Consider the following 12,333-nt stretch of genomic DNA (forward strand, 5'->3'; position numbering starts at 1 on the left):
TGCAAGATGTAGATTCCTCACCTACCTCTCCAGCACCACATCTGCCTGCTCGCCACCATGTCCCACCATGATGATAATAGATTGAATCTCTGAACTGTAAGCCAGTCCCAGTTAAGTGTGTTCCTTTATAAGAGTTGCCATGGTCATGGTATGTCTTCATAGCAATAGCAACCCTAACTAAAACAGCTACCATGCCCAGGTTATCAGTTTAATTCCTTACCTCCCAGCCTGTGGTTCACTGTGGTTCTGGTCAGTCTGCTTCTACAGTAATCTGGGAGAGAGGAGACTGGCCTGAGGACTGAAGGCTTCAGAGTCACTGGCCTCCATCGCTATCATAAAGCAGTCTGCATGTCTAGTCAGTTATGGCATGCAGAAGTCCCTAAGGACAGTGGAAAGCTTCTGCAAGGCATGCAGACAGATGACTTTGTGCCCTTCTGTGTATTAAAGGCTCTGAAAAGTCTTGCACTAACCGTTCACTTCCATCATCCCACCATTTCCAAACTTTGGCTTTGAAACTCCACCTCTTTTCCTGAACTCCAGGATAGTGTACCCATCCCTATTCCAAGAAAAACTTTATTACTTGAAAACCTTTCAGAAGGCACAATGGGAGTGTGACCTCTTCTCCACAGATCATGAACACACAGGAGGGGGTTCAGCCAGAATTGGGCAGTCTGGGAAAAGCACTCTGTAAGGTTCCATGAATGGGTTGCAGAGCAGGACAGCTTTGACCCTGGGAAGAGGAAACCCACTGAGCTGAGCCTAAGCCAGCTCTCCCATTACTCACTGCCAGTGTTTGCCCCATATAAGGCAGGACATGGCCTCCATCCCACTTGATGCCTTGTGGGTTGGCCACAGTGTCCCTCCAGCATTGTTAATGCGGTTAGTAACTTAGATTTGGAATCTGCTACATGACAGCTGAGAGCCTTCCTTTAAAAGGAGGCAGGACTGTAAGTTTCACTGTGGACTGCTTTTTCTCATAGTTGAGGGCAGCTGCCTTCTGCTGAGACATGGTTTTGAGCTTGGTGGGATCCATGGAAAGGCCTGGAGCCCAGCAGGTCCCTGGGCCAGGGTTGTGTTACCTGTGGCTTTAATTGAAAGTTCTATGCAAGAATGAAAGGAAACAGGTTTCCACTAGGACAGCTTCCAGCTGACCCCGAGCAGGTGACTGTTGGAATAATTATGGCAAGCTTTGAATTGAACAAGAGATGGGAGGGGAGCAGGAAGCTCAGGGGTGATTGCCTGGTCCTGTTGGTGTCTGACATCTGCATAGAGCAGCTCGCTGCTGAGGCACATGCCTGCCACCCAGTCACTGGAGAGGCTGAGATCAAAGGAATTCCTAAGCCAGGGAGTCCCAGGCCAGCTTGGGCAACACAGTGAGACCCTGTGTTGCGCCCACCCCCAAATATACATGATTGTCTGGCACAGTTTATTCTTTTTCACAAATGGTAGACCCTGGTTAGGTAAGGCTCCTTGTTCTGGGCAATGTGACTGTCCCTTCCCTGTCCCTAATTGTGAGGTGACCCAGACAGCCTTAGATGAGGCCCTGGCAGCTAACTCAGGTGGCATTTTAGGCCTCCAGCTGAACAAGAGTCCCTACTCCAACAACTGGTGCCCTGTGTACAAGTTTGGATGTCCCGACCTCTGTCTAAGCACGTAAGCCCAGAGAAACCTTCCCGACCTCTGTCTAAGCACGTAAGTCCAGAGAAACCTTCTAGTGGCAGAAGTAAAAGGTGCCTGTCACCCTTCCACTCTCTTAGAGAGTCACCATTTGTCCTTCCTTACCCTGGTCCCCATGGTGTGGTGGTGGGATGCACCCTTAGCCTGGGGTGTCTATCCTGCTGCTGCTGCTGCTGCCCTCTGTAGTGGGCCCTGGGCCTCCAGGATAATGCAGGGCAGCTTCGTAGGAGACCTTGACTTGAGCTTGACAAACTGACTTTTTAGAGTTTTTTAAAACTGTTTTGATACCCTTTCATACAGTTTGCTAATCACCATTTTGTAGAGTGCCTGCTGGGCTCCCCAGCTCTTCCCTTACGCCCAGCACCTTGGTTTGTCCAGATAACGGACGCTCTGCTCTCATTGTGCGCCTTGCTCTGTGTGGCTTTGTCTTCCCTCTTGCTCTTCTATGTGACCAGTCCAACACAATTCGAGTTTTGTGAGTTCACACAGGGTGGTGGGTAGGACCATCTGAGGCCCCTGAGTGAACAAGAGGGCACTGATGTACCAGGAGGGCAGTTCCTGCCCTTCAGAGGATCTGTATTTCTGCTGGAGCTCCTGCTCAATGGAGTACAGAGTAGCATCGTCCCCTGAAGCTGGTCCACATGGAATCTGTTTCATACCGGTCATTTCTCTAGCACATATATGGCTAGGGTCCTGGTCTCTTCCTGTCTACCCCAATCAGTAAAGAATTCCTAATTGGACAGCTGTAGCCATTAACACAGCATGCCATCCTTATACTTTATATTCTCTGACCTCTGACTTTCAGGGGTGTGTGTGTGTGTGTGTGTGTGTATGTGTGTGTGTTTAATGTGAATGGAATTGGTGGCCTCTAAGGGGAGCTGAGTGCCTTAACAAGCTGTGTCTCAGTTAACAGCATGGAATGAATGGGGTTGGGACCAGGGCTTGGTTGATAAAGTACTTGCCTAGCATGCAGGAAGCCCATGGCTTCCATCCTGAGCACCACATAAACTGAGCGTGGTGGCCCAAGTCTGTAATCTCAGCACTTGGGAGGTGGACACAGGAGGATCAGAAGTTCAAGGTCTTCCTTGACTATTCAGCAAGTTTGAGGCTAGCCTTGGCTACAAGAGACCCTGTCTCAAATTGATTAGTGAAATAATAATAAATTAATAAGTAAAAATAAAAGCATTGGGGGCTGGAGAGATGGCTCAGAGGTTAAGAGCACTGGATGCTCTTCCAGAGGTCCTGAGTTCAGTTCCCAGCAACCACATGGTGGCTCACAACCACCTGTAATGAGATCTGGTACCCTCTTCTGGTGTGCAGGCAGAACACTATACATAATAATAAAGAAATCTTTATAAATAAATAAACAAACAAACAAATGAAAGCATTGGATGAACATAAAAATGTGAACTTGTGTTGACCCAAGAAGAAAGGTCCTTAGGTTTGATGTTGAATAGCCATCAACAGCTGGCCCCAGTAAAAACCAGTTAAGGTTGACGATGATGGACAAATATGGTGCCTTCTGGCTCCTCATGTCATGGAAATCTGTAACTGTATATGCTTTTTAATTTGCAGCTTTTGTGTCTGCAATTTTATGGTCTTCAAGGTTTTCCTGTCTTGCCTCCTTAGTTAACTTTCTGCATGTTGCTCTTGTTTTGAATTCCACACAGAGCTCTCAGTTCCTGAAATACATTAAAACAACTTGCCTGCCAGGGCATGCTTTGTGGTTATTACATGGTTGTGTGTTTATCTGCTATGTGAGGATGAGCCCCTGCGTGTGGAGCGTGAATAATCTGGAAAGGAGCCGGGTTTCCTTTGAATATTGTGAGAGGCTGGGGCAGTTCAGTGCCATCTCAGCTGTGCTTTTAATCACTGTGTTCATCCAGGAGTATTCTGCAGCTCCTTGATTGCCATACGGAATCCCTGTGACCTGTAATGTGTGTCATTTGGAGTAATTTGGTTAGAAGGGAAAAAGCTAGAAATGGAGAGACATCCAGGCTAGGGCATGCAATGGGTCCCCTCGATCAAAAAGACCATGGCTGGAGGTATAGCTCTCAAGTACAGCCCTTCATTAGCATGCATGAAACTCCAGGTTCTATCAATCACACTACAAACCAAAAATAAAAACAGCACTCCAGAGCCTAAGGCAAGCAGCTTGCCACCAGTTCCAGACCGACTTGGGTTGCAGAGTGAGACTCTGTCTCAAAGAATCAAAAAGGAAAAGACCAGAAGCTGTCAGTGACGACACAGACTCCTCTCTCCTGGGGACTTGTGGGACTGAGGTGGGCTCCCTGACTGCAATTTTTAATGAGATCACCTGTCCGACAAGCCAAGTCACCCTTGGGTGCCTTCAGTTAATTCAAATCCAGAGAGCGTCTGGAGACACCTGCACACCTCACACCTGGAAGCCTCAAACCACCCCAGGTAGGACATGGCTGCCTGTCACATATTCTTCCCCTTAGTCCCAGGTCATCAGTCCAAATCCCAGCTTAGTGACCCTGCTGAATGTAACTGCCTTGGCACCCGGCAGCCAGTGGTCAGTTGTCTGGGTTTGGGAGCTTCCAGGGTGATGAGATGGGAAGAAGGGGCTTTGCCTCTCATGGAGTGACAAGTCAGTCACAGCCAAGCAGGGTGATCATTTGTGACATGGAGGGATGTAAGCTCATCGCAGTTGCTCTCATCTGAGGCTCACACAATCATGGAGTCACCCATTCCATGGGGTGGGGGAAATCCAAAAAGCTAGTTAGTGTGGGGGTCTCTTCGACCTCCATGGCTAGCAGAGTATTGATCTGTGGAAGGTAAGAATTTAGCAGCCAGTGTTGGTTCAGACTTCAGGAGTCTGACCTGGAGTAGTTTGTTTTAGGCACAGCACACTTTGGTGAAGACTTTCCTGGTGGTAATTAACTCAATCCCAGTTGCACAATAAAGCACGCATAAATCTCCCTGAGGAACAAAGTAGGCTAAATAAAGATCAGACAGGACTTCATAGAAACTCTGTGAAGTACATGTGACACCTTCCATAGAGATGGGTTCTATAGATAACTAAGAAAAGCATGCTTATGATAAGGATCTGGGGAGGGTCCAAGGTGGTCTCAGCCACACAGATGGTGAAAAGGTCACCAAGCTATTAACCACATCCACTCCCAGTCTTCTGGGCAGATAACAGACTAGGCGTCCCTTCTCTTGAAGGGACGCCCCTGTGTGTTTAACATCCCAGGTTCCCCTACTGCTTATCTGTGAGGACAAGGATCTCTGCCTCCTTCAGGTTAGGAAAACTCAACAGCTTGGGTTTCCCCTCACACACTTTCCCTCATCCTTCCTCTTGTCTTTGGTACCCTGGTCTCTTTATCTCTCCTCATGGGGACCTGATGTACACATCTTACATGGATGCCAGAGCTCACCAGAGTGAAGGTCCCTCGTGTGATGAGCAGAGGTTTCACGACTTCTGGTTCCAGCCTGAGAATCATGCACTGTCACTGTTGTGTACCACTCCTAGGGGCCATCACAGTTCTTCCTGATGAAAGGAATGTCAGTGACATTGTGGACCTGTCCCCAAGTCCTGCAGAAACTATGTCCTGAGGTCACTGCCCAAGGCAGCCAGATGTAGGAGCAGACAATGCCACACACAACTTTGCACTTCAGCAGGGGACCATTCCAGATGCTTGATACAACTCTGCTTTTGGCTGTTCATGCAGGAATGCGCACCCAGGCCCTGAGAAGCTGTGTGGCAGAAAGAAGTGATGTGTGGGTTAATGACAGAGCACACCACTGGGGGTGGGGGAAGTAATGCCATTTGCCATCACTTAGAAGGTAGATGCAAGAGTAATAGCTGCATAGTGAGTTCAAGACCAGCCCTAACTACATGAGACCCTGCCCCCATAAGAAGCTGTCATCTAAGTCTGAAAGCTCAAACGAGGAGACCCTAGAGCTCATATTAAGACTCCAAAATCGGGGCTGGAGAGATGGCTCAGCAGTTAAGAGCACTGACTGCCCTTCTAAAGGTCCTGAGTTCAATTCCCAGCAACCACATGGTGGCTCACAACCATCTGTAATGAGATCTGGTGCCCTCTTCTGGCACCTAGGCAGAACAACTGCATACATAATAAATCTAAAAGTAAGGGGGAAAAAGGACTCCAAAATCATGGTAGCACATATCTTTAATCCCAGCACTCTATTCAGGAGATAGGCAGGCAGACCTCTATGAATTCAAGGCCAGCCTGGTTTACATAGTAAGTTCTAGGACAGTCCGAGCTTCAGAAAGAGATCCTGTCTCAAAACAAAAAATGAAGCACTCAGAGAAGAAAGGGGCAAGCCATGGGGATGGGGTGGATGGAAGAGCATGTGGAACAGATGAGGCCTGTGCCCCACTCAGGTCTCCATAGGAAAGACCTGGACACTGATGGGTATACAAACTGGGTCAGGCAGGTGGTTCATGCCTGTGACCCCAGCACTCAGGAAACTGAGGCAGGAGGATGGCAAATTCCAAGCCAGCCTAGGCTGTGAGCAGATCCATAGAGACAGGAAGCACCTTGGTGCCTGCCTGGAGGGGGGATGGTGAGCGGGAAGCGGGAACAACTGACCGGCACAGCTGTACAGCCCCCTCGAATGTATGAGAACCATTAGGTTGCACACTTAAGGGTTGGAAAGACAGCTCAGTGGTTAACAGTTCTTGCAGAAGACCCAAGTTGAGTTTCTAGCACGCATGTCAGGTGAGTCAGTTGCCTCTGACACCAGCTCTAAGAGGTCAGCTGACATCCTCTTCTGGCCTCTGTGGGCACTGCACTGCATGGACACACACACACACACACACACACACACACACACACACACACACCTAAAAATAAACCTTTTAAAAATTTTATGCACTTAGAGTCCATTAGATAGCACATCATTTATATCTCAATAAAGCCATTTACAGAATTAAGCTAATTAAAGCAAAGTTGCACCTCATTCTTCTTGTCCTATTGGCTCCAAGGAGTTACAGATTGCAAGCCAGGGCTTCATTCATTTGTTTATTTGTTTACTTATTTTGTTTTTTGGGGGGACAGGATTTCTCTATGTAGCTCTGGTTGTCCTATAACTCTCTCTGTTCCAGGCTGATCTCAAACTCACAGAGATCCACCTGCCGCTGCCTCCTGAATGCTGGAATTAAAGGTGCTTGCCACCACTGCCTGGCCAGGACTTAATTTTTAAAGATTTTTTTCTAACATGGAGTTAAAATTAAAATAGTAAGGTTGGAAGCCAAGGAAATGATCTTAATTTTAGGAATTAGGAATTGCCAAACCTAATGATCTAAATTTAACCCCAGAACCTTCATGGCGAACTGACTCATGGAAGTTGTCCTTGGAACTCTACAGGTACCTAGTAGCATGTGCTCCTTCCCTCAGAATGAATGAATGAAAGAATGAATGAATGAATGAATGAATGAATGAAAAAATTTCAAGAGGAAGCTTGTGTGGTTGCCTCAGGGTGCCCTCCAGATGGCGCTGTGGAACAGCAGTTCTCAGTTCTGGACCAGCTTGTGCTAGACATATTCTCAGGCTCTTCAGGCCAGCCATCCACCACTCCTGGGACAGATCTGAAGAGTGTGTCTCTGCTAGCACAGCTCCCTGAGACCTTTCTGTACCCACAGTCCTTCCTGGATCCCCGGCGAACAGCCAACAGCTTTGCCTGGTTTTTTCTAGTCAAGACCCAGGCCATAGTCCTTCTCTCGGGTAAGCACAGGCTGCTGTGATCGCCTGGGAGTCCAGGCTTGAGGCTGGAGTGACCTCAGCAGGAGCTCACACCTGCTGCCCACAAGGAGGATGACTCTCTCTACTGCCCTTCCTGTTGACACAGCAGGAAGCCCTGGGGTCTGGCTGGGGCCCTTTGAGCTGACCTTCAGCATCCGCTGGCTAAGTTCCATAGATGGGTTTACCAGGCTGGCTCTGACAATGATTCAGCCCCCAGGGCCTCTGGATATTCAGTCATGCACAGGGGCTAAAAATACAGTTCCGACTTCTGAGCCTTTTGTGCTCCCTGCTAACCTTCAGGAGACCTGATCCCAGACTCTGTTCACCACTCCTGCTCACAGCCCAGAGCCTCACTGGCATCTCCTGTTTTAGACTGGGGACTGGCCACACCTCTCCGGTTGTGCACAGAGCCCAGGATTCTGAATTATTCTCTGCAGCAGTTGGGGTTAATTTCACAGATTTGAAGAGAAAGCATGGCCAAATTAATTAAAGCAAACAATTACTTAAAGCAAGTTTTTAAAATTTGTGCACTCAGGCTGTCTCTCCCTACCGGAGGGGTTCAAGAGATTAGCACATGAGGAAGATAAGGGTTTTTATATTTCAGGAGTAGAGGGTTTCCAAGTTGGGGATTTGGCAGGTAATGGGTGGGGTTACAGAAGCAGAAGATAAGCATAACAAGTTGTCATAACAACTTGAAACAAAGACATAATTGCATGCTGGGTGGTGGTGGCACACACCTTTAATCCCAGCACTCGGGAGGCAGAGCCAGGTGGATCTGTGTGAGTTCAAGGCCAGCCTGGGCTACAGAGTGAGTTCCAGGAAAGGCTCCAAAGCTACACAAGAGAAACCCTGTCTCAAAAAAAAAAAAAAAAAAAAAAAAAGAGGCACAATTGCAAGGTGGTCATAACAACAAGTGGTCATAATAACCTTTTGAAACTAAGGCATGGTTGCTGTTTCCTGGAACAGGAAGTACAGAAACATTTGCAGATCTCTGAGTTGGAAGCCAGGCTGGTCTACAAAGAGTTCCAGGACAGTCAGGGTTGTTCACACAGGGAAACTCTGTCTCAAGAAAATCAAAGAAATCCATTCAAATCTCTCTGTCTGTGTCTCTCTGTCTTTCTCTTTGCTTGTTTGTTTGTTACTCTGGACAAGGTTTCTCTTTGTATCCCTGGCTGTTCTGGAATTCACTCTGTAAGTCAAGCAGACCTCAGATCTCCTTGTTTATATGTAACCAGGCTGTCCTGGAAGTCACTGTATCACTCAGGATGAACTTAGACTAATGATTCTTCTGCTTCAGTTTCCCAAGTGCTGGAATTACATGTGTGGACTACCATACCTGGCATTTTTTTCTTTCTTTCTTTTTTTTTTTTAAAGATTTATTTATTACAAATACAGTGTTCTGTCTACATGCCAGAAGAGGGCACCAGATCTCATTATAGATGGTTGTGAGCCACCATGTGGTTGCTGGGGATTGAACTCAGGACCTCTGGAAGAACAGCCAGTGCTCTTAACCTCTGAGCCATCTCTCCAGCCCAGCATTTTTTTCTTTTTCTTTTTCTTTTATGTGTTTCTGTATATATATATATATATATATATATATATATATATATATATATATATATATATATATATATATAAGTGTAGTGCCTGTGGAGGCCAGAAGAGGGCATCAGATTCTCCTGGAGTAGGTGCTGAGAACCTGGGAACTTAAGTATCTTGGAAGAGCAACAAGTGTTGTTAACCACTGAACTATCTCTCTAGCCTCATGCCTAGTTTTTATTGGGATTCTTCATGCTCTTTTGGTCCTGGCTCCCACCACAACCCCCTTTCCATTTCTTAGTACCAAGAGATATTATTCCATGCCATCAGGAAGATGGGAAACCAGGAGACTCCTGCCTCTACAGTTCTGCAGAAGACCCAACTTGGGTTCCCAACACTCGTATCAGGTGACTCAACTGCCTCTAACTCTGGCTCTAGGGGATCGTCTGATGTCCTCGTCTGGCCTCTGTGTGTATTATACTCATGGCCACATATAGACAGACACCCTCATAACTGCTTCTGTGTGTGTGTGTGTGTGTGTGTGTGTGTGTGTGTGTGTGTGTGTGTATCCCCAAAACTCAATAGTTGTCACCTACCTAGAAAGCTGCCACAAAGAGACTGAAGAAGTTGGTCAGCTCAGAATCAATCCCTGGAGTATAGTAGCTTCAGACTGTCAACAGTTTCAAGGTCAAGCTTTTGATTTTGCAGATTTAGCTTCCTGGTCTATTTGATGCATCTGTGATGGTTAATTTTATGGGTCCACTTGTCAGGGCCACAGCCCCAAGCCCACACCCATCTTTGCAAGTTTCAAATAACTTTTATTATAGTGTATTTTATAATTGTTTTACTTTACTATTAGTGTCTAAGGGCTTTCTATTGCTGTGAAAAGACACCATGACCATGGCAACTCTTATAAAGAACATATTTAATTGGTGTGGCTCGCATACAGTTTCAGAAGTTCAGTCCATTATCATCATGGTGGGGAGCATGGCAGTGTGCAGGCAAACCGTGGCTGGCTACATCTTGGCTTGGAGGCAACAGGAAGTTGACTGACTCACTGGGCGGTATCCTGAGCATAGGAAACCTCAAAGCCCACCCCCACAGTGACATACTTCCTCCAGCAAAGCCACACCTCCTAACAGTGCCAGTCCCTATGAGATTATGGGAGCCAATTACATCCAAATTGCCACAATTAGTTATTGTTGTTGATCTTTCTCCATGCCTAATTTATCAATTAGACCTTTTCATAGGTCTCTAATGTAGGCAAAATCAAAGCATATGTAGAGTTTGGTGACTCTGGAGGTTTTATCTGCTCACTGGAGTCTTGGATCATGCCACCACAGATGATGAGTATGATTTGTGTGAGTCTATGCATGGACATACATGCCCATAGATTCAAATGCCTTGACTGGTTGGTTAGGTCCAGAGGAAGTTAAACTGGGTCTCAGAAGGAAGAGAGATGAGGCCTGGGATTGGCTTCCATCTGTGGGCAGGGAGTAGTGTCCCCGTGTGCAATGGTGACTTGTATTTGTACTGGGTATCTAGTATACAGAAATGCTTTGCTCCCAGATGCCAGCCAGCCTTTGTGGTCAGTGCAGGAAAGGAGGTGGTGTGGGGCTCAGCAGCATAGGAACCTTACCATGCCCACCCCCCCACATACTGCTGCCACTGTCCTCAACACAGAGCAACTCCCATATGGCTCCATCTGTCCCCGGAGGAGGCCTGGAGCAGGAAGATGCTCCTTAGTCTCCATGAGCACCCAGCAGTGAATAAGTCCCGTTTAGTGGTGGCTGAAATCCCAGTACTCAAAAGGCAGAGGTAGGTGGATCTCTGCGTTTTGAAGCCAGCCTAGTCTACATAGTTTCAGGTTAGTCAGGGCTACCTTGTCTCAAAATAACAAGAGCAACAGTGAAAATAAATGTAACTGGATGTTTTAGGTAGGATGAAGTGCCCTACCTTGACCCTCATCCAGCCAGTAGCTAGTGGCAGGTGGCAGGTGCCTCCCCCTCCTCCTACGAGGGAAAAATCTGCCTGGAATCTTAGCCTCTTGTATAACCAAAGCATCAACAGCACTAACAGCAGCATTACCTCGCATGCAAATTGCCTTTATTTAATTGCAGATCAGGCACAGCACAGTAATTATTCATCAAGTGGTAATTATGCTTTTATTATTTTTTAAACTTCCATTAAGAAAAACATCTTAAATTGGGATGAAACAATCCATGTCACAAACCAGTTATTTAAAAGATGTTTGTCTGTTTGGAGGCCTCAGAAAGATTGTCACGGCCCCCATCTGATTAACCAACCACTCAGCATGCACCAGGCACCAGCAAAGCTCAGAAAGCGCCATGCATCTGATGTCACGATGAGTGTTCTCCTTACTGTGCCAGACAGTTTTCTTGGCACCACAAGACTTCAGGTGAAGTGTGCCACAGAGCCTGTGGCAGAGGGTCTGGATTCAAGCTACTCCAGAGGCCACAGTAGGAAGATCTTGAGTTGAAGGTCAGCCTAGGCCATAGAGTGAGTTTGAGGTCAGCCTGGGCAACTTAATGAGACCCTGTCTCAAAATAAACAGTAAAAAGAAAGCTGATGAGATGTAGCCCAGTGGTAAACACTTGTCAACCATGCATGAGGTCCTGAGCATGCATGAGGAACCTAGGTTCAATTCCCAATGTGAGAAAACAACATTATTAAGAAGAAAGAGCTGGGTGGCAGTGGTGCTTTTAATCCCAGCACTAGGGAGGTAGAGGCAGGCAGATCTCTAAGTTTGAGGCCAGTTTGAGGGAAGGAAGGAAGAAGGAAGGAAAGAAAGAAAGAAAGGAAGGAAGGAAGGAAGGAAGGAAGAAAGAAAGAAAGAAAGAAAGAGAGAAAGAAAGAAAGAAAGAAAAAAAGATTTATTGTTGTTATTATTATATTTAATTATGTATATAACTGTATGTAGGTATGTGCACATGAGTACCAGTGCCTGAAGAAACCAGAGGTATCAGATCCCCTGGATCTGGAGTTACAAACAATTGTGATCCCCCCACATGTGGGTGCTGGGAATCAAGCCAAGGTGCTCTGGAAAACCAAAACGTACTTGTAACCGCTAAGCCATCTCTCCAGCCTCACGCCTTTAATCCTAGCACTCCACTTGGGAGTCAGAGGCAGTCAGATCTCTGGGAATTTGAGGCCAGCCTTGTCTACATTATAAATTTCAGGACAGCCAGGGCTATATAGAAAGAACTTGTCTCCAAAAACAAAAACAAACAAAAAAGCAAAGGACTGGAGAGATGGCTTAGTGGTTGTATGCTTGTTCCACCACCTAGAGTGTTTAAATCTCAGCACCCACATGACAAACCAGTCATCTCATGCACACCTATAATCCTAGCTCTGAGATGGGTAG

This window comes from Onychomys torridus, chromosome 5, assembly GCF_903995425.1.
Source record: "Onychomys torridus chromosome 5, mOncTor1.1, whole genome shotgun sequence".
In the NCBI taxonomy this organism is placed as follows: domain Eukaryota; kingdom Metazoa; phylum Chordata; class Mammalia; order Rodentia; family Cricetidae; genus Onychomys; species Onychomys torridus.